A 19,396-nucleotide genomic window follows, 5' to 3' on the forward strand; every position below is an offset into this window, starting at 1 on the left:
CACAGAGATTGCCAAGTTGCAAACTGAATTTTCCGACATGTTCACACCTCTCCCTGGTCGTACACATCTCATAGAACACCACATCGAGATGCTCTTGGGGGTGGTGGTGCACAGCCACTCCTGTTGCCTAACTGAGCACAAGAAAAATATTGTTCTGGATGAACTCAAGGCTGTTTCCGTTTCCACTTGAGAGTATGGCGTGTGCACTTTGGCTGCCACTTCTCACCAGAGCTTTTCGTTTTTCTTTTTCGTGTTTGTGTAGTTTGATGTTTGCTTTTTGTTTGAGTGTTTTTGTCTGCCAGTTGTGGCATAGCTCCAGACCCAGTTTTGGGCGTCAGTTCCCTTCAGGCCTTGGTGCACCGTGGGTGATGCCTGTGCTCCTCGCTATGGACTGCAGTAAGCTTGTTGCTCTTTTAACATCAGAGTCATCCAGTGCTCTGTGTGGCGGTACTTTTGTGCTTGGCATGGTGTTCTGAGCGATGTTGCCTGGTGGCATCACATTAGCTGTGCAGGTGGTTTGGGACATACCAGCACTCTGTGTGGCGGTGTGTCTGTGCTTGCTTTGTGGATCTATGGAATGGTGTTCTGAGCAATCTTGTCTGGCAACGTCGTGGTGGCTGTGCAGACAATGTGGGATTTATCTTCGTGTGCCTGGTGGGACTGTGGTAGCTACACCATTGGAATTACATCCTGATCCTCTTTTGGTGGACTCTTTTCTTCTTTTTCCCCTAATTGTAAAGTGACCTTGGGTGTGAGAAAGGGGCTGTATAAATTGAACTGATTATTATTATTATTATTATTATCATCCATCCATCCATTATCTGTAGCCGCTTATCCTGTACAGGGTCGCAGGCAAGCTGGAGCCTATCCCAGCTGACTATGGGCGAGAGGCAGGGTACACCAGGTCATCACAGGGCTAACACATAGAGACAAACAATCATTCACACTCACATTCACACCTACGGTCAATTTAGAGCCACCAGTTAGCCTAACCTGCATGTCTTTGGACTGTGGGGGAAACTGGAGCACCCGGAGGAAACCCATGCAGACACAAGGAGAACATGCAAACTCCACACAGAAAGTCCCTCATCGGCTGCTGGGCTCAAAGCCAGGACCTTCTTGCTGTCAGGTGACGGTGCTAACCACTACACTACCATGCCCCTATTTATTATTATTGTTAAGAAAGCTATGCTCAACATGGGAATAATCGAGGAGTCACACAGCGATTATAGCAGCCCTAAGGTTTTAGTCCTCAAAACCAACGGATCAGTCTGGTTCTATGTAAACTTTAGAAACATCAAAGCAGTGTCTAAATTTGACACCTATTCAATGCCTTGCATTGATGAACTGCTTAATTGGTTAGGCACGGCTCGCTTTTATTTGACACTGGATGATAAAAGGATGTGGGCAGATCCTTTTGATGCCATTATCCTGTGAAAAAAATGGCCTTTTCTACTGCATTCAATTTACACCAGTTTGTCACCCTTCCTTTTGGATTATTCAGGGTCCCTGCATCATTCCAATACCTCACAGACAGAATCCTCTGCCTGAATATGACCTATGCCATGGTCTATCTGACATTATCATGTATAACAATGATTGGCAGCGGCACATGCATCACCCGAGGGCTGTTCTGAAGTCATTGAGACATGCGGGGCTCATGGCTAACCCAAAGAAGCATGCGATTGGGTGGGTGGAAGTATGGTATCGGGCTTCCACTTCGGTTATGGGCAGGTGTATCCCCAAATTGATAAGGCTGCAGTGACTGCGACATGCCCAAGACCAAAAAGGAGGTGACACAGTTCCTGGTGCTGGCTATTATTACAGGTTCGTGCCTAACTATTCGTACATCACCAGCCCATTGACTGATCTCACTAAGAAAGGAGCACCAAATCAGGTCCAGTGGACAGATTCATGCCAACAGGCCTTCACTTAGGTAAAGGCGGCACTGTGTGCCCGGCCACTGTTACATTCCCCTGACTTTTCTCTCCCTTATATTTTGCGGATGAATGCATTGGACAGAGGGCTGGGGGTTGTTTTTGTCCCAGGTCATGGAGGGGGAGGAGTGCCCAGTGCTGTACATCAGCCAGAAGCTCTCGGTGTGGGAAAATAAGTACAGTGCTGTACTCGGTTGTGGCTGTCATCCACAGGTCAGATGGCTCCCCAGCCTGAGATGGGCAGTGGGGGTATGTGGAGATGGGGGCATGGTTGAACACCGGTTTGTGAATGGAGAGCAAGGCCAGAGGAGGTGAGTGGCAAAGCGATCACACCTGAGCTTTATTAACTGTGATATGGATGTGTGTGTGTCCTCTGTTTCGGTGCAATTTAAAGCAGGAGAGAAGGAGGAAATTGAGATCCATCACAGAACTGTTTGTGTGTGTCTTTGCATGTGTGTTCAGTGTTTCCCACAGACCAGGTAGCAATTTGTGGTGCTCCACTGTGCCGATGAGGGAATCGTGCGCGGTGGTGTCATGGCGGTCGGTGGAGTCGGTCATTGGGGTGTATGCAAAGTGTATACAGTGGGCGGTGTTCAAACACACAGTATTTTTCTTCAGAGTCACCTGCTGGGACTATTTTAAAGCTACAAGAAGCATTTGAGATTATTCAATTCAATCTAAATTCTTTTAAGTTCTTTAAGAAAAGACAGCTAAAACAATTTTTACCTGAACCCTGCCTGGTTTCATTCCTCGACCCAACTTTACATTACAGGGCAGGCCATTAGTTTGCTGGGCTTGATGTTGGTGGAAAACCTGTCTTTTAAATTTATGAAAATTACTCACCAAAATTGAAGTTAAAGTTTAGTTTTTACCTTAGTTTTTTGCCTTTTTGGTGGCAATCTTTCAATCATTCTTTAGTTGACATTCAAGGAATAAATTGCAAAAAAAAGCTGGAGGTTCAATACTCATCTGGGTTAAAGCAGCAAACATTGAGAGTCAATGAAATTATAATAGTCAAATAAATACGAAGTTATTATTAGCCTATGGGCATCCTACAGTAGCCTATCTCAACTACCGCATTTTATCTTTATCACATTGTTTGCTGCATTTCCAACGTTATAGGCTGACAGCTGGATGTTCAATATTGATAACATTAGAAGGCTAGCAGTTCATAAAGCTAGCATAAGGCTACCTTTTCTGAGTTACATACTGGGCAGGTGTGTTTGAGCACAGTACATCATACTAACCTTTGGTAGACTCCAGATATCGTTGACCGTCTTCTCTGTGCTAAATATCACACAGCATTGGGTTTTCCCCTTGATAGCCCTTGAGCAGTATGCGTGGAGAGGAGGAGTGGGCGAATCAGCTGCCAGTGTGTGTGCGTATCAGTGATGGTTTATCTACTACTTCGCCAATAAAGCTAATAAAGATGTTTCTTTAAATATTCAGATTTTATGCTTCAGATAGCATCAACTAGGCATCCCCGCGAGTATAACAACATTTTATTTAGGCTAGTGGGAAATCCTTATTTATTGTGAATGTCAAGCCATTATTAATAACTTGCATGAATGCTGAAGCGGGATAAACGGGATAATGCAATAAGGCCGGTTCCTTGTGTCAAGCTGCTACTGTATGCATCAAAATTGGTTTATAGACTCTGTTCACGTGACGCCACGACAAACGCGGCCGCCATTTTGGACATGAACTACCAGTAGTCTACCACAGCCAACAACGAGGAATGACGGCGAAGCATCGAAAGGAATATAGCCATCAAAGAAAGTTTTTACTTTCAGCAAGACTTCCATCATGCCATTATATTGTTGTGCACCTGGATGTAGTAACCATCAACACACAAGGCAAGATTTATCATTTTATCGGATCCCGACAGATGCTGACCGACAGAGAAGATGGATGGTCTCTAAAATATTGGCAAAATGATGTTTATTGACATAGCAATCGTGTGTAACGGGAAGCATTTGCATATCCGAAGTGTTTACATCAAAGATAAAATAAACCGATATGACAACGACTGCTGCTGCCAGGTTGGGGACACAAACTAGTAGAAAGGCAGTGTGCCAACAGACTTCCTTAGTGGTTGATTCTGCTTTAAGGTAAGATGCATTTAATTATTCGTCTGCTGTGGGTTTGGAATCGGTAGCCTGACCGATTCGTTCATGTTTGTGGTGCCATTTGTTTGTTGACGTGTGTTGAAATGGAAGATTGGTTGTTGACATGATTTCCAGTGATGCTTTGGTGCTGCTGTGGATCAGATGTGTTGAGTAGCCTGACTGTTTTTTTTTTCTTGTGTGTGGTATCATTGTTGACGCGAGGTTGTTTTTTGAACATGCCAGTGCAGACACGATTTCCCCTGATGAGTTATGACTTCAGACGCGATGCATGTGTGGAGGTGTGGAGTCCGCGTGATATGTGCGTAAGATAGGCTTCTCATGTGTTTGGAGATCCGCGCTCTGAGACAAGCGCAAGCACCCCCCCCAAGGGAAAAAAAGGGACCCCCCGAAAATATCGGCATAGTTCGAACACTGGGTTGGAGAAAGTAATGGCAAATAGTGAGTGCACAAACCATAGAAGGTAAACTGTACACAGCGTCAGGGCAGTGTGATGGTATGTCTACTTTTAGATTGTGTTAGCTTATCAATGAACACACTCGTCACTCGACGAGTTTCACGTCTTTACGACGGATACTTAAATGTGTGTTAGGTATTATTGCTGCAGTCTAAGCAGTCATTGTAGCAGCTAGATGAGCGAGAACCGAAAGGGTCTGTGCCATAAACCGTTATTTCTTCATGTCCAAAATGGCGGTCGCATTTACGAAGGTCACGTGAGTGAAAAGGGTCTATAGCCTGACTCAGGGATGTCCGTTTCATGTAAGCCAAGAAGGCTATGATAAAGCTCATCACGAGCACGACGTAGGCTACCTTTTAAAATAAGGGGTCAGAAGGCGAATCGGGAAGGCTGCGTTATTTTTAATTAGCCTAACAGGCCTACTTGCAGTCCAGGTATATGTGCAATGGCAGGCCTGTGTACACGCCTCTCCGTCTCTCTCTCTGTGTGTGGGTGTGTGCGCGCGCGTGTGAATGAGAAGAAAGAGCACTATGAATGAACAGAACGATACGTAACGGAATTTTTTTTTTTTCAAAATCGCGAGTCTGATTGTGTGGCGATAGGAATCCATTGTGTGGTGCTGCGTCACACAATGGTCTATGTATGGGAAACCCTGGTGTTCATGTGTCTCAGTGAGACAACTGAGTAAAAAGATAACTGAAAAGTGAATATTAAAAATAAAAACACCCAAAGTACACTGCCTGTCTCCGTCAGTGTCCCAACAATCCTGAATTGCTACACAAGTCCTTTTTTCATTCTGACTATGGAAATAAAATAAAAAAAGTCACCTGGGAATGAAAGCAAAATTTCATCACTGATTGCCTTGAATGTCAGTGTCCAGATAAGCACCTACTGTAAGACAGTACTATCTTATACATGAATGCACAGCTAAGAAAAGAACATACATAATTATAGAATAAGACTGCAATAAAATGATGTGGTCAGGGCTCTACATTAACTTTTAAAACCACTTGTCCTGTCGGGCAAGTTGAAAGGAAATTTACTTGTCCGAATGTGAAGTTGACTTGTCCGAAGAAAAATTTGAGAAAAAACCCCCAAAAACTATTTGTAATAAACTAATTTCACCAGAATTACTTTAACACAATCTTTTCACTGCAGAAAAAAATTGGATTCCATCAATCATTAATTTATTTATGAGAAATTGAAAACCAGGTGGCACGGTGGTGTAGTGGTTAGCGCTGTCGCCTCACAGCAAGAAGGTCTGGGTTCGAGCCCCGTGGCCGGCGAGGGCCTTTCTGTGTGTAGTTTGCATGTTCTCCCTGTGTCCGCGTGGGTTTCCTCCGGGTGCTCCGGTTTCCCCCACAGCCCAAAGACATGCAGGTTAGGTTAACTGGTGACTCTAAATTGAGCGTAGGTGTGAGTGTGAATGGTTGTCTGTCTCTATGTGTCAGCCCTGTGATGACCTGGCGACTTGTCCAGGGTGTACCCCGCCTTTCGCCCATAGTCAGCTGGGATAGGCTCCAGCTTGCCTGCGACCCTGTAGAAAAACAAAAACTATTTGTAATAAACTAATTTCACCAGAATTACTTTAACACAATCTTTTCACTGCAGAAAAAAATTGGACTCCATCAATCATTAATTTATTTATGAGAAATTGAAAACCAGGTGGCACGGTGGTGTAGTGGTTAGCACTGTCGCCTCACAGCAAGAAGGTCTGGGTTCGAGCCCCGTGGCCGGCGAGGGCCTTTCTGTGTGGAGTTTGCATGTTCTCCCCGTGTCCGTGTGGGTTTCCTCTGGGTGCTCTGGTTTCCCCCACAGTCCAAAGACATGCAGGTTAGGTTAACTGGTGACTCTAAATTGAGCGTAGGTGTGAGTGTGAATGGTTGTCTGTGTCTATGTGTCAGCCCTGCGATGACCTGGCGACTTGTCCAGGGTGTACCCCGCCTTTCGCCCGTAGTCAGCTGGGATTGGCTCCAGCTCGCCTGCGACCCTGTAGAACAGGATAAAGCGGCTAGAGATAATGAGATGAGATGAGAAATTGAAAACCAGAAAATTAAAATTATACAGTATATTTTAATTTTTAAATTATTAACTTTGAATATATATCCTCCACTGATTAATTGTTGTTGTCTAATTATTCATTGTGGCTCCTGTATGGTATTTAATGGTTGCGATGAAAGTTGCAGTGTTTTTTAGGTTTTTGTTGAGATTACATTGCGGGAGGAAGTGAAAGTTGCGAGAAATTGTTGCGATTTTCTCTTTTTGTGATTAAAATTGAGTGATATGTTAAATATTAAAGTTATTACTGAAAAACTATTGATTAAAAAAACAAAGACACTGAGAAATGGTCCTATAAACAACTTTACCAATATAAAAGATTACCAGGACTACAAAAATGCAGAAAAATAGGCTTTACTTATCCAAATGCACCTGTTGGTTCAAAAGTTAAAGTGCATAGAACCTCACAACACAACATGAAGTTACCTTCAAATATAATATAAATGCCTCAGCTTTCATGTAAGAAAAAAAAACTATTCATACTAGTACTGTGTGCAGGCAGTCTCTCCTGAAGACTAAATTAAACAATAATTATAAACTAATAAAATAAATGGCTCAGGCTTCATAGAAGAAAAAAAAACAATTTGAACAGAATCTCACAGTATGATGCTGAAGCTGCCTAAGCAATGGAAAATAAAATACCATTTTGGCAAAAATGTTGGCATCCATTAATTTCTTGTATTAAGTAAAAAATAATGTAAAGTGCATACAGTCCTTCACTGTAAACATAACACTTTCAGTAACAGAATTTAAGCCTATATAAACACTGACTCGCACATGCTGCTTCTCTTGAACGGAAACACGGAAGTAAGGCGGAAGGTAGTTTGTCGATGTCACCTCAAGACGACGCCAATGATTGGTCAAATTTGCGAGAAAGTTGGGGTGATTGGATATAATTGCAACACCGCCCTGAATTCGTGGAGATTGGTTGAATTTGTGTTGAAGTTGCAAATTGCAACATCGCGAAATCCTGGAGGGTCTGAATATTGCACATGCGCATATCGCTCTTTCCGAATAGAAACATCCGGCGATTCATCAAAACAATATGTTGAGTGAGATGCTTCGGAAATCATGTGAATAAACTGATAAATTTGATATGTAACCCGAATATCGACGTATTTTGGCAGTTGTCCGATCGGACAAGTAACTGAGGCGATGAACTTGTCCGACATAAAGGATCACTTGTCCCGGACAAGCGTTAATGTCGAGCCCTGCAGTGGTGTGAGATTGATGAATTATTTAAATGAGATTAAAAGAAACCAGTTTGGTGAATCATAAATTGTTGAGATTTTAGTTGTTGAGGCATAAGGTTGAGATATTGACTTTCATACTGTCTTGCTTTGAAATGCACTTCCTTTGTAGTGTTTCAAATATCTAGTCTCATGTCATCTCATTATCTCTAGCCGCTTTATCCTGTTCTACAGGGTCGCAGGCAAGCTGGAGCCTATCCCAGCTGACTACGGGCGAAAGGCGGGGTACACCCTGGACAAGTCGCCAGGTTATCGCAGGGCTGACACATAGACACAGACAACCATTCACACTCACGGTCAATTTAGAGTCACCAGTTAACCTAACCTGCATGTCTTTGGACTGTGGGGGAAATCGGAGCACCCGGAGGAAACCCACGCGGACATGGGGAGAACATGCAAACTCCACACAGAAAGGCCCTTGCCGGCCCCGGGGCTCGAACCCAGGACCTTCTTGCTGTGAGGCGACAGCGCTAACCACTACTGCACATATTTATTTTGTCATATTAATAAACTTTTTCTACATTTTTATAAATATTTATTTAGATTGTTTATAGCCAGCTGAATTCTGCAACTTCTCTCAGCGCTGGCTCAAGGTGCATAAACACCAGTGCAGTTTGCACTGCAAACTCCACACAGAAAGGCCCTTGCCAGCCCCGGGGCTCGAACCCAGAACCTTCTTGCTATGAGGCGACAGCGCTAACCACTACACCACCATGCCGCCAAATATCTAGTCTGCCCTTCTTTTTTTAACCTTGTATTTCATTGCTATAGTCTTCCAAAAACAACATTCTCCTTTGTGTAGAAACTGAAGTGAATGTGACAGAATAGCACCACAAGTTTGGAAGTACTGTATGTTGTGAGGAAGTATAGTTGAAGCTGTAGACCCCCCTCCCCAAATGAAAGAAGGTTCCCCTTTTTAATGTTGATGCGTTCTCTTTACACTGGACTACTTTTTTGCAGGAGGGACACTGTAATTCATTAACATGTCCTCCTATACACTGGAGTGACACAAACTGGTGTGACACTGGCACTGGATTCAATTCCTCATAAAGCAGGTATGTTTCTGTGATAAAGTAAAACACATAATCTGCACAAAATATAAAGAGCAAGATTCCATGCATCTTTCATTCTATTTTTGGTAGTAAAGGGGACCACAAGCTCTTTCCACAGACATGCAGTATAAGAGGCAAAATGTTTGAGAATACAGAAGGATGATGTTTGATGTTTTACATGTCAATGCTGGATTCAGCCATGATCTCCATTTCCAGAGGTTCCATCATGGACTTCGTTTCCCATTGGCCTAGTATGTTATGATGTCTGAACTTAAAATAAATTCACTTTGACCTGTTATTAGATAGTTTAGAGCAGGGGTTCCTATCCTACATGAAGTTGCTTGATTTACAAATGGAGTAGTGAGAGAAGCTTATAATCTCCTTTTTTTTCATTGAAGAATTTTACAAGTTAATATGAGAAATATCCAAGACAGAGTTTCTGTACTAATATTTTAAAATGTTACTGGAAGTCATATTCAGACAAGCCATGTTTTAATGAACAGTGCACATGATATTTTAGTCTTTTTAAGTATCCTGACTCCTGCCATGTACATCACACCACCCTGGCATAGATTATTTTCCCATAACACAACACTTCCCCGGCACGGTGGTGTAGTGGTTAGCGCTGTCGCCTCACAGCAAGAAGGTCCTGGGTTCGAGCCCCGGGGCCGGCGAGGGCCTTTCTGTGTGGAGTTTGCATGTTCTCCCCGTGTCCGCGTGGGTTTCCTCCGGGTGCTCCGGTTTCCCCCACAGTCCAAAGACATGCAGGTTAGGTTAACCGGTGACTCTAAATTGACCGTAGGTGTGAATGTGAGTGTGAATGGTTGTCTGTGTCTATGTGTCAGCCCTGTGATGACCTGGCGACTTGTCCAGGGTGTACCCTGCCTTTCGCCCGTAGTCAGCTGGGATAGGCTCCAGCTTGCCTGTGACCCTGTAGAAGGATAAAGCGGCTAGAGATAATGAGATGAGATGAGACAACACTTCCCACTAGAGTGGTAAGTCAGTGCAAGGAATATTGCATTGTTTTTAGTCACTTATGTTACACATAGGTATGTTACTAACAAATGTGACAGTAATCCTATATTATAAATCTGGAATTTAAAAAAGGGTGGTCAAAGCTTGAGTTCACAGAAAATGTAGAATGTCTGTTTGGGGTTCTTCACCCCACAAAGTTTGAGGCTCTTCTGTCACTTGTGAATGTCATACAAGTGAATCTCATTTGTTTACAGACTTTGATTAATGAGTTGTATACCATATGTGTGCAAATGTGTTTGCTTCTCCTTCTTTTTCTTCTTCTTTTGGCTCCTCCTGATTAGGGGTCGCCACAGCGGATCTTTCATCTCCATTGCTCCCTGTCTTCCACATCCTTCTCTACCACACCTGCCACTTTCATGTCCTCTCTCACCACATCCATGTACGGTATCTCCTCTTTGGCCTTCCTCATTTTCATGTGCCTGGCAGCTCCATCCTCAACATTCTCCTTCCAACATGCTCTGCATCTGTTCTCAGATGTGCCCACACCATCTCAGTCTCATCTCTCTTAGCTTAATTCCCAAGATCTCCACATGTGTTGTCCCTCTGATGTGCTTGTTCCTTATCCTGTCCAACCTTGTCACTCCCATCGCAAACCTTAACATCCTCAACTCCACCACCTCCAACTTTGCTTCCTGTCTCTTCGTTAAGGGTACTGTCTCCAATCCACACGTCATAGCTGGTCTCACTAATTCAGCCACTGGGGATGCATAAGCGTTCTCTTGGCACCGGTCCCAAGCCCGGATAAATTGGAGAGGGTTGCGTCAGGAAGGGCATCGGGCATAAAACTGCCAAATCTAACATGTGGATTGAAAAGAGAAATGTGTTTGCTAAACTCTTTAAATAATATATGTATAGTTAAGTATACATAGTCAAATACTGTATGTATTCATGAAACAGATTATTAAAAGGGGACATCTTAGCTATCTTGGGCTTAACAATAGGAAATACTGCCCATGGCATAGTCCAGATAGTTAACAATTATTCGCCGGTGACATGAATATCAGTGAATAATAACCAAGACGAAGTCGAGGTTATTATTCACAGATATCCACTGAGCCTGAGGCAGATTTGTTTTTAAAAAATCATATTAAAAATAATTTATTTAAATTTTCAGAAGCAGCATGCAAATGTAATGCAAAGGGTTGTGCCACTTATCAATGCTGAATCACAAAATACTTTGTTTTGAAATAAATAAAATAAAACATAATTCCACCTTACCTTTGAATCATTTTAGACCAAACTTTGTAGCATCTTTAGTGCTTTTAAGAACAGCGTTTTCTTTCATAATTTGTAATTCTTCCTCACTTACAGTGATAAAGTGATTGGCCGCCATTTTACTGAGTCACTCGAGGTGATTATGGAGAAAGTGTCCAAATCTCTCAACCAATCATCTCATTATCTCAAGCCGCTTTATCCTTCTACAGGGTCGCAGGCAAGCTGGAGCCTATCCCAGCTGACTACGGGCAAGAGGCGGGGTACACCCTGGACAAGTCGCCAGGTCATCACAGGGCTGACACACAGACAACCATTCACACTCACATTCACACCTACGGTCAATTTAGAGCCGCCAGTTAACCTAACCTGCATGTCTTTGGACTGTGGGGGAAACCGGAGCACCCGGAGGAAACCCACGCGGACACGGGGAGAACATGCAAACTCCACACAGAAAGGCCCTCGCCGGCCCTGGGGCTCGAACCCAGGACCTTCTTGCTGTGAGGCGACAGCGCTAACCACTACACCACCATGCCGCCCCTCAACCAATCAGTGCATGCAATTTCCTATAATCAACAATAGGAAATTTATACTTATAAATAGGAAATTTAGTATTCATACTAAAAGCCTAACCAGTCAAGTACAGTACTTGTAAAATCCACTCATCTCCCAAAATGCTGAAATGCTGCGTGAGGGAAGCTAAGGACAGCTACAGGAGAAAGGTGGAGCAGAAGCTGAAGGAGAACAGCATGAGGGAGGTCTGGAAAGGTGTGAAAACCATCACAGGCCACAACACAAAGACCAGAGTCATTAAGGGGACAGTGAAGAGGGCAAACGAGCTGAATGACTTCTTCAACCAGTTCAACCAGCCCACGTCCCCGCCACCCTCCCCCTCACTGCAGCCATCTCTCCTTCTTCCCTCAACACACCTCCCCCCAGTCATCGCAGCAGCCCCCCCCCACTTCAATACAGACTCCTCCATGCATTACTGCAGACTAGGTCAGAGGTCAACTGAGGTGGGGTTTACATTAGACCGTATCAGCGGATCATCAGATTAACGTTTTTAAAACGATTAGCGTGCACACAGCAACACCAATACACGGATACGCTCAGCTCCGCAGGCATCCTGCGCTCCAAATCACTCCACCCTGAACAGCGAGTGCCCTCTGGAGGGTGCGCACTCCGGCCCTGCGCAGCTCACAGAGCGCGCGAATGAAGCGCACGAGCAGTGATTCGGGACTGAGCCGCTGTGTGTGTGATCCTAGTGCATATCGGGCATGCGTGTCACTTACCACTTGTAAGTGGAATGATGGCAAGCCTAAAGACAATCATAACTACACAATGGGCAGTATTTGCATCAGTATTTGCAGTATTTTCATACTTTTATACTCTTTAATGAAAGGTGATACAAGGCGGAAGTCCACGCCGTTTTTCAGCAGTCGCGTCACATGACCAACGCCAGTGAATCAGGAAGGTGGATGTCACAGTGACGTTGTCCAATGACGACGCCAGCTAGAGCTCAGCACAGCGTATCCGAGTATTCTCAATGTTTACACAGCACCGGACCAGACACGATCTGGATTGAATACGTGGACCCTGGCGGAGTCCCGTTTCCCGGCGTTTCCAGGCGCTTTAATGTAAATGGACAGTGCATCCACGAAGAAAACGAGACAGATATGGTCTAATGTAAACTTGGCCTGAGGAAGTTTCACCCCAGGAAAGCAGCAGGCCTGGACAAGGTGTGTCCCCGACTACTGAAGACCTGTGCTGCTGAACTGGGTGAACCACTCCAATGCATCTTTAACCTTAGCCTGCAGCTGGGGAGAGTGCCCACCCTCTGGAAGACATCATGTATCATTCGAGTTCCCAAAAAGAATCAGCTCAGCGAGCTGAATGACTTCCGACCGGTGGCACTCATGTCACATCTGATGAAAACATTGGAGCGGCTCTTCCTCAGCCTCCTCAGACCTCAGGTGCAACATGCCCGGGACTGTCTGCAGTTTGCGTACCGGGCAGGTGTTGGTGTGGAAGACGCCATCCTCTACCTGCTACCTGCTACTCACATCTGGATAAGGGAAATGGCACAGTGAGGATCCTCTTCTTGGACTTCTCGAGTGCCTTCAACACCATCCAGCCCCTACTGCTTCAGGAAAAACTGAACAGGATGCGAGTGGACCCCTGCCTGGTCACCTGGATCTCCAACTACCTCACCGACAGGCTGCAGTATGTCAGGCTGAAGGACATCACGTCTGACACTGTGATTAGCAGCACCGGAGCACCCCAGGGCATGGTGCTGGCCCCTCTTCTCTTCACCCTGTACACCGTGGACTTCTGCTACAACTTGGAGCTGTGTCACATTCTGAAGTTCGCCGATGACACAGCCATCGTGGGGTGTATCAGGGATGACAGAGAGGAGGAATATAGGAGCCTGGTGAGGGACTTTGGCATTTGGTGCAACAGGAACCATCTGCAGCTCAACACCTCAAAGACCAAGGAGCTGGTCATTGACTTTGGGAGGTCCAGACCAAGGTCACGACCAGTTCTGATCGAGGGAGTCGAGGTGGAGGCTGTGGATTCCTACAAGTACCTCAGGCTGTGGCTGGACAGCAAGCTGGACTGGACTTGCAACACCAACCAATTGTACAGGAAGGGACAGAGCAGGCTATACTTCCTGAGGAGGCTGCGGTCCTTTAACATCTGCAGGAAACTCCTGTGGATGTTCTATCAGTCCGTGGTCACCAGTGTCCTGTTTTACACCATGGGCAGCACATCCAAGAAGGACACATCCAGGCTGGACAAACTGATCAGGCGGGCCGGCTCTGTGGTTGGCATGAAGCTGGACTCTCTGGTGATGGTGGCAGAGAAGAGGACTATGGACAAACTAATGAACATCATGGACGATGCCAGTCACCCTCTGCACACCGTCATCAGCAACCAGAGGAGCCTGTTCAGTGACAGAATCCTCCTTCCCAAGTGCAGGACTAACAGACTTAAAAACTCCTTTGTCCCTCATGCCATCAGACTGTACAACTCCTCTCTGGGGGGGAGGAGGGGTAACAGGAGGACAGGGGATGTGAAGGAGCAGTAGCCAAGCCTGACAAAAAAAGCAATACTGGACAATGTGCAATATAAATGTGCAATACCTCTCCTGCTGGACTTTTTTCATATCTTTTTAATATATTTGTATATGTAAATAATGTATTTATCTAGAAGTTTTCTAAAGACTGAATTTATCTAGAAGTTCTCTCTTTTTTCTGTTCTATTCTCTGTTTATCCTATAATGATGCTACTGGAATTTTAATTTCCCTGAGGGAACCCTCCCAAAGTGATCAATAAAGTTCTATCTAATCTAATCTAATCTAATCTAATCTAATCTAATCTAATCTAATCTAATCTAAAGTCCATAGTAATAGCAGCAATTTTTTCTTTAATCTTAAAATAGCTTTTATAAGACTATATTTTAAGTTCGTTTCTTAGACAAGGATTTTTTTTTTTATTAAGCTTGTTACCTCGTTAACAGTTTCGGCGAGAATCTCCCGCCTTCTTCAGAAACAGTCACCAGATGTCGAGTGGTGACGTGCCTTATCAGCTGATGTTGCGTTACGGAGGCGTGAACGTCCCGCCCAATTTGACAGGTAGTTCACGCCTCCTGCTGTCAGGTCGCTCCTCCAGGACGGCGCTCCATGTGTGCGACAGTGCGTACGCTCCCTCATCCCGGTTCATCGTCCTCTGCGCCCGCTTACGTATCTCCACTGCCTCTAAAATCCAACGCTGGAATCTATTTTCTTCAGCGCGAATGACTCTGGCCTCTTCCCAATTCATTATGTGATTTTGCCATTTGCAGTGGTCTGAAATGGCTGATTTTAGGTTTTCTTGGTTTACTTTTTCTTTTTCGGATCTTGTGAGTCTTTTTGTTGTTTCTTTTTCACACTCTATTTGGTGTTCTTTCCTTCGAGTATGGAAGCATCTGCCCGTTTCACCAATATAGACTTTATTACATGAACGGCAAGGGATTTCATAGATGACGTTGCATTTATTGTCCAGTTGTATTTTGTCTTTGGGGTGAACTAGCAGCTGTCGGAGGTTCTTGTATGGTTTGACCGGGGTGTTGATGTGGTATTTCCTCATGGATCGTTGGATGCGTTTTGTGACTCTTTTTATCTATGGTAGTGTGACAAAGCCCCGGTTTGTTTTTTTGGTGTTTTTTCTTGTTTGTTTGTTTTTTTCTTTTATTTGTGTCTGTAATTTTCCTTTCCAAATTGCCCACGGTGGATATTGGCAGTTTTTTAATGCCTGTTGGATGTGTTGGTCCTCCTCCTGTCTGTCTTTCTCCTCTGTGATGCTCTGTGCTTGGGACCCGCTATCTGCCACTCTATGTAACTTTTTTATGGAGGATCTGGAAACCCGAGCCATAGAAACAGCACCGGACGACTGCAAACCCATTTTCTGTAAACGATATGTTGATGATATTCTCGAAATAACCAAAACAGGCCACACACAACAACTCACGGATCATTTAAACTCCATAGACAAGACAGGCAACATCAAATTCACACACGAAGAGGAAACGGACAAGACAATAGCATTTTTGGACTTAAAAATACACCACACAGAAGAAGGGAACATTAGAATCACAACATACAGAAAACCTACACACACCGACCAATATCTTCTCTGGACATCTGAACATCCCATCGCACACAAAATGTCAGTAATCAGAACACTATACGACCGAGCACAGAGCATCACAGAGGAGAAAGACAGACAGGAGGAGGACCAACACATCCAACAGGCATTAAAAAACTGCCAATATCCACCGTGGGCAATTCGGAAAGGAAAATTACAGACACAAATAAAAGAAAAAAACAAACAAACAAGAAAAAACACCGAAAAAACAAACCGGGGCTTTGTCACACTACCATACATAAAAGGAGTCACAGAACGCATCCAACGATCCATGAGGAAATACCACATCAACACCCCGGTCAAACCATACAAGAACCTCCGACAGCTGCTAGTTCACCCCAAAGACAAAATACAACTGGACAATAAATGCAACGTCATCTATGAAATCCCTTGCCGTTCATGTAATAAAGTCTATATTGGTGAAACGGGCAGATGCTTCCATACTCGAAGGAAAGAACACCAAATAGAGTGTGAAAAAGAAACAACAAAAAGACTCACAAGATCTGAAAAAGAAAAAGCAAACCAAGAAAACCTAAAATCAGCCATTTCAGACCACTGCAAACGGCAAAATCACATAATGAATTGGGAAGAGGCCAGAGTCATTGGCGCTGAAGAAAATAGATTCCAGCGTTGGATTTTAGAGGCAGTGGAGATACGTAAGCGGGCGCAGAGGATGATGAACCGGGATGAGGGAGCGTACGCGCTGTTGCACACATGGAGCGCCGTCCTGGAGGAGCAACCTGACAGCAGGAGGCGTGAACTACCTGTCAAATTGGGCGAGACGTTCATGCCTCCGTAACGCAACATCAGCTGATAAGGCACGTCACCACTCGACATCTGGTGACTGTTTCTGAAGAAGGCGGGAGATTCTTGCCGAAACTGTTAACGAGGTAACAAGCTTAAAAAAAAAAAAATCCTTGTCTAAGAAACGAACTTAAAATATCTGTAATAGTTAGACATAATGAACATCCACTACATGCTTTTATAAGACTGTTCATGTTTGCTCTTCAGTGTAGCCAGCCACTATCAAACAGTCCATTTTAATCAGAATCATATTATGACCTGAAAAGTAGGTTACATTTCAGAATGCAACTCTATTACAGTCATACTTTTGCTTTTGTGAATCACAAATAATTCAACTGACTTCAAATAAGGGCATACAATTGCTACATACAGTAGACTCCTGCTCTTTATGTACATTTCAAGCCATCAAATCTGTTATTTGAGGAAAATGAACAAGACATTTACCCTTGCCATGGTTCTTATTTATCCGTGTTTCATTCTAGCTACCACAGTAGATAAAGGTATTGGTTCAACTACAGAGCAATTTTATGTGATATAATTTTTGCTGCTGGATCAAGTGATGGGCCATGCCATTTTATAACAAAGTTCCGTCTGTTCCACTTAAAAATGTAATTCATGGCATATTTATTCAGACATGTTCACTTGGCTGCTGATGAAAAGAAGTCAATTCTGCTAAACAGAGTCTATCCATCCATCCATCCATCCATCCAATTATCTGTAACCGCTTATTCTGTACAGGGTCGCAGGCAAGCTGGAGCCTATCCCAGCTGACTATGGACAAGAGGCAGGGTACACCCTGGACAAGTGGCCAAATCATCGCAGGGCTGACACATTGAGACAAACAACCATTCACACCTACGGTTAATTTAGAGCCACCAATTAACCTAACCTGCATGTCTTTGGACTGTGGGGGAAACCGGAGCACCCGGAGGAAACCTACGCAGACACAGGGAGAACATGCAAACTCCACACAGAAAGGCCTCCATTGGCCACTGGGCTCAAACCCAGAACCTTTTTACTATGAGACAACAGTGCTAACCATTACACCACCGTGCCACCTTAAACAGATTCTCACATTCAATTTTTGCACCTCATTATAAATGTTGCATCTAATTATAAATAAGAGCCCATAACTGCAATGCACTGCATGCCTAACAGGCCAATGCATTATTTCAAAATTAACAGTGGAAATAAAAAAAAAATCTTATTTACCTATTTACGGTCTTGTGTGGGTAAGAGAAAAATAATGTAGTATGTTGTCACGAACAAACAACTCTGATGCTAACTCTGGTCTAAGATAGGATAAATACTGAAAGACTAAACAACTTTCTTTTTGTAAACTATATGGCCAAAACTATATGGACACCTGACCATCACACCCATATGTTATTCCCCCAAACTATTACCATAAAGTTGGAAAGACATAGTTTTATAGAATGTCTTTGTATGCTGTAGCATTACCTAAACCTGTTCCAGCATGACAATTCCCCTGTGCACAAAGTGAGCTCCATGAAGACATGGTTTGCCAAGACTGGAGTGGAAGAACTCAAGTGGCCTGCATATGGTTGTTGGTGCCAGACAGGCTTCTGATTTCCTGGGATTTTTATATGAAATATGGGATGTGCTGCTTAGCCCACACTGTGAGGACATAGAGGGGCTGACACACTGTCTGACAGATTGCCTCAACTTCTGTGCAGACGTGGTATCCCCTGCTAAGACTGTATGGTGTTACCCTAATAAAAAGCAATGGGTAACACAGAAAGTCAAAGCTGTCCTCAACAGGAAGAAGGCCGCCTTCAGGAGCAGGAATAGGGAGGCGATGAAAGCAGCACAGCAGGAGGTGAAACGCTGCATGAGGGAAGCTAAGGACAGCTACAGGAGAAAGGTGGAGCAGAAGCTGAAGGAGAACAGCATGAGGGAGGTCTGGGAAGGTGTGAAAACCATCACAGGCCACAATACAAAGCCCAGAGTCGTTGAGGGGACAGTGGAGAGGGCGAACGAGTTGAATGACTTCTTCAATTGGTTTAACCAGCCCATGTCCCCCCCACCCTCTCCCTCACTGCAGCCATCTCTCCTTCTTCCCTTAACACACCTCCCCCCAGTCATCACAGCAGCCCCCTCTTCCTCCACCTCAACACAGACTCCTCTATGCATTACTGCAGACCAGGTCAGAGGTCAACTGAGGAAGCTTCACCCCAGGAAAGCAGCAGGCCCGGACAAGGTGTGTCCATGACTACTGAAGACCTGCGCTGCTGAACTGGGTGAACCACTCCAATGCATCTTCAACCTCAGCCTGCAGCTGGGGAGAGTGCCAACCCTCTGGAAGACATCATGTATCGTTCCAGTTCCCAAAAAGAATCGGCCCAGCGAGCTGAATGACTTCTGACTGGTGGCACTCACTTCACATCTGATGAAGATGTTGGAGTGGCTCTTCCTCAGCCTCCTCAGACCCCAGGTACAACATGCCCAGGACTGTCTTCAGTTTGCATACTGGGCAGGTGTTGGTGTGGAAGACGCCATCCTCTACCTCCTACACCAAGCCCACTTGCATCTGGATAAGGGAAATGACACAGTGAGGATCCTCTTCTTGGACTTCTTGAGTGCCTTCAACACCATCCAGCCCCTACTGCTTCAGGACAAACTGAACAGGATGCGAGTGGACCCCTGCCTGGTCACCTGGATCTCCAGCTACCTCACTGACAGGCCGCAGTACCTCAGGCTGAAGGACATTACGTCTTACACTGTAATTAGCAGCACTGGAGCACCCCAGGGCACGGTG

This window comes from Neoarius graeffei, chromosome 16 (genome assembly GCF_027579695.1).
Source record: "Neoarius graeffei isolate fNeoGra1 chromosome 16, fNeoGra1.pri, whole genome shotgun sequence".
Lineage (NCBI taxonomy): Eukaryota > Metazoa > Chordata > Actinopteri > Siluriformes > Ariidae > Neoarius > Neoarius graeffei.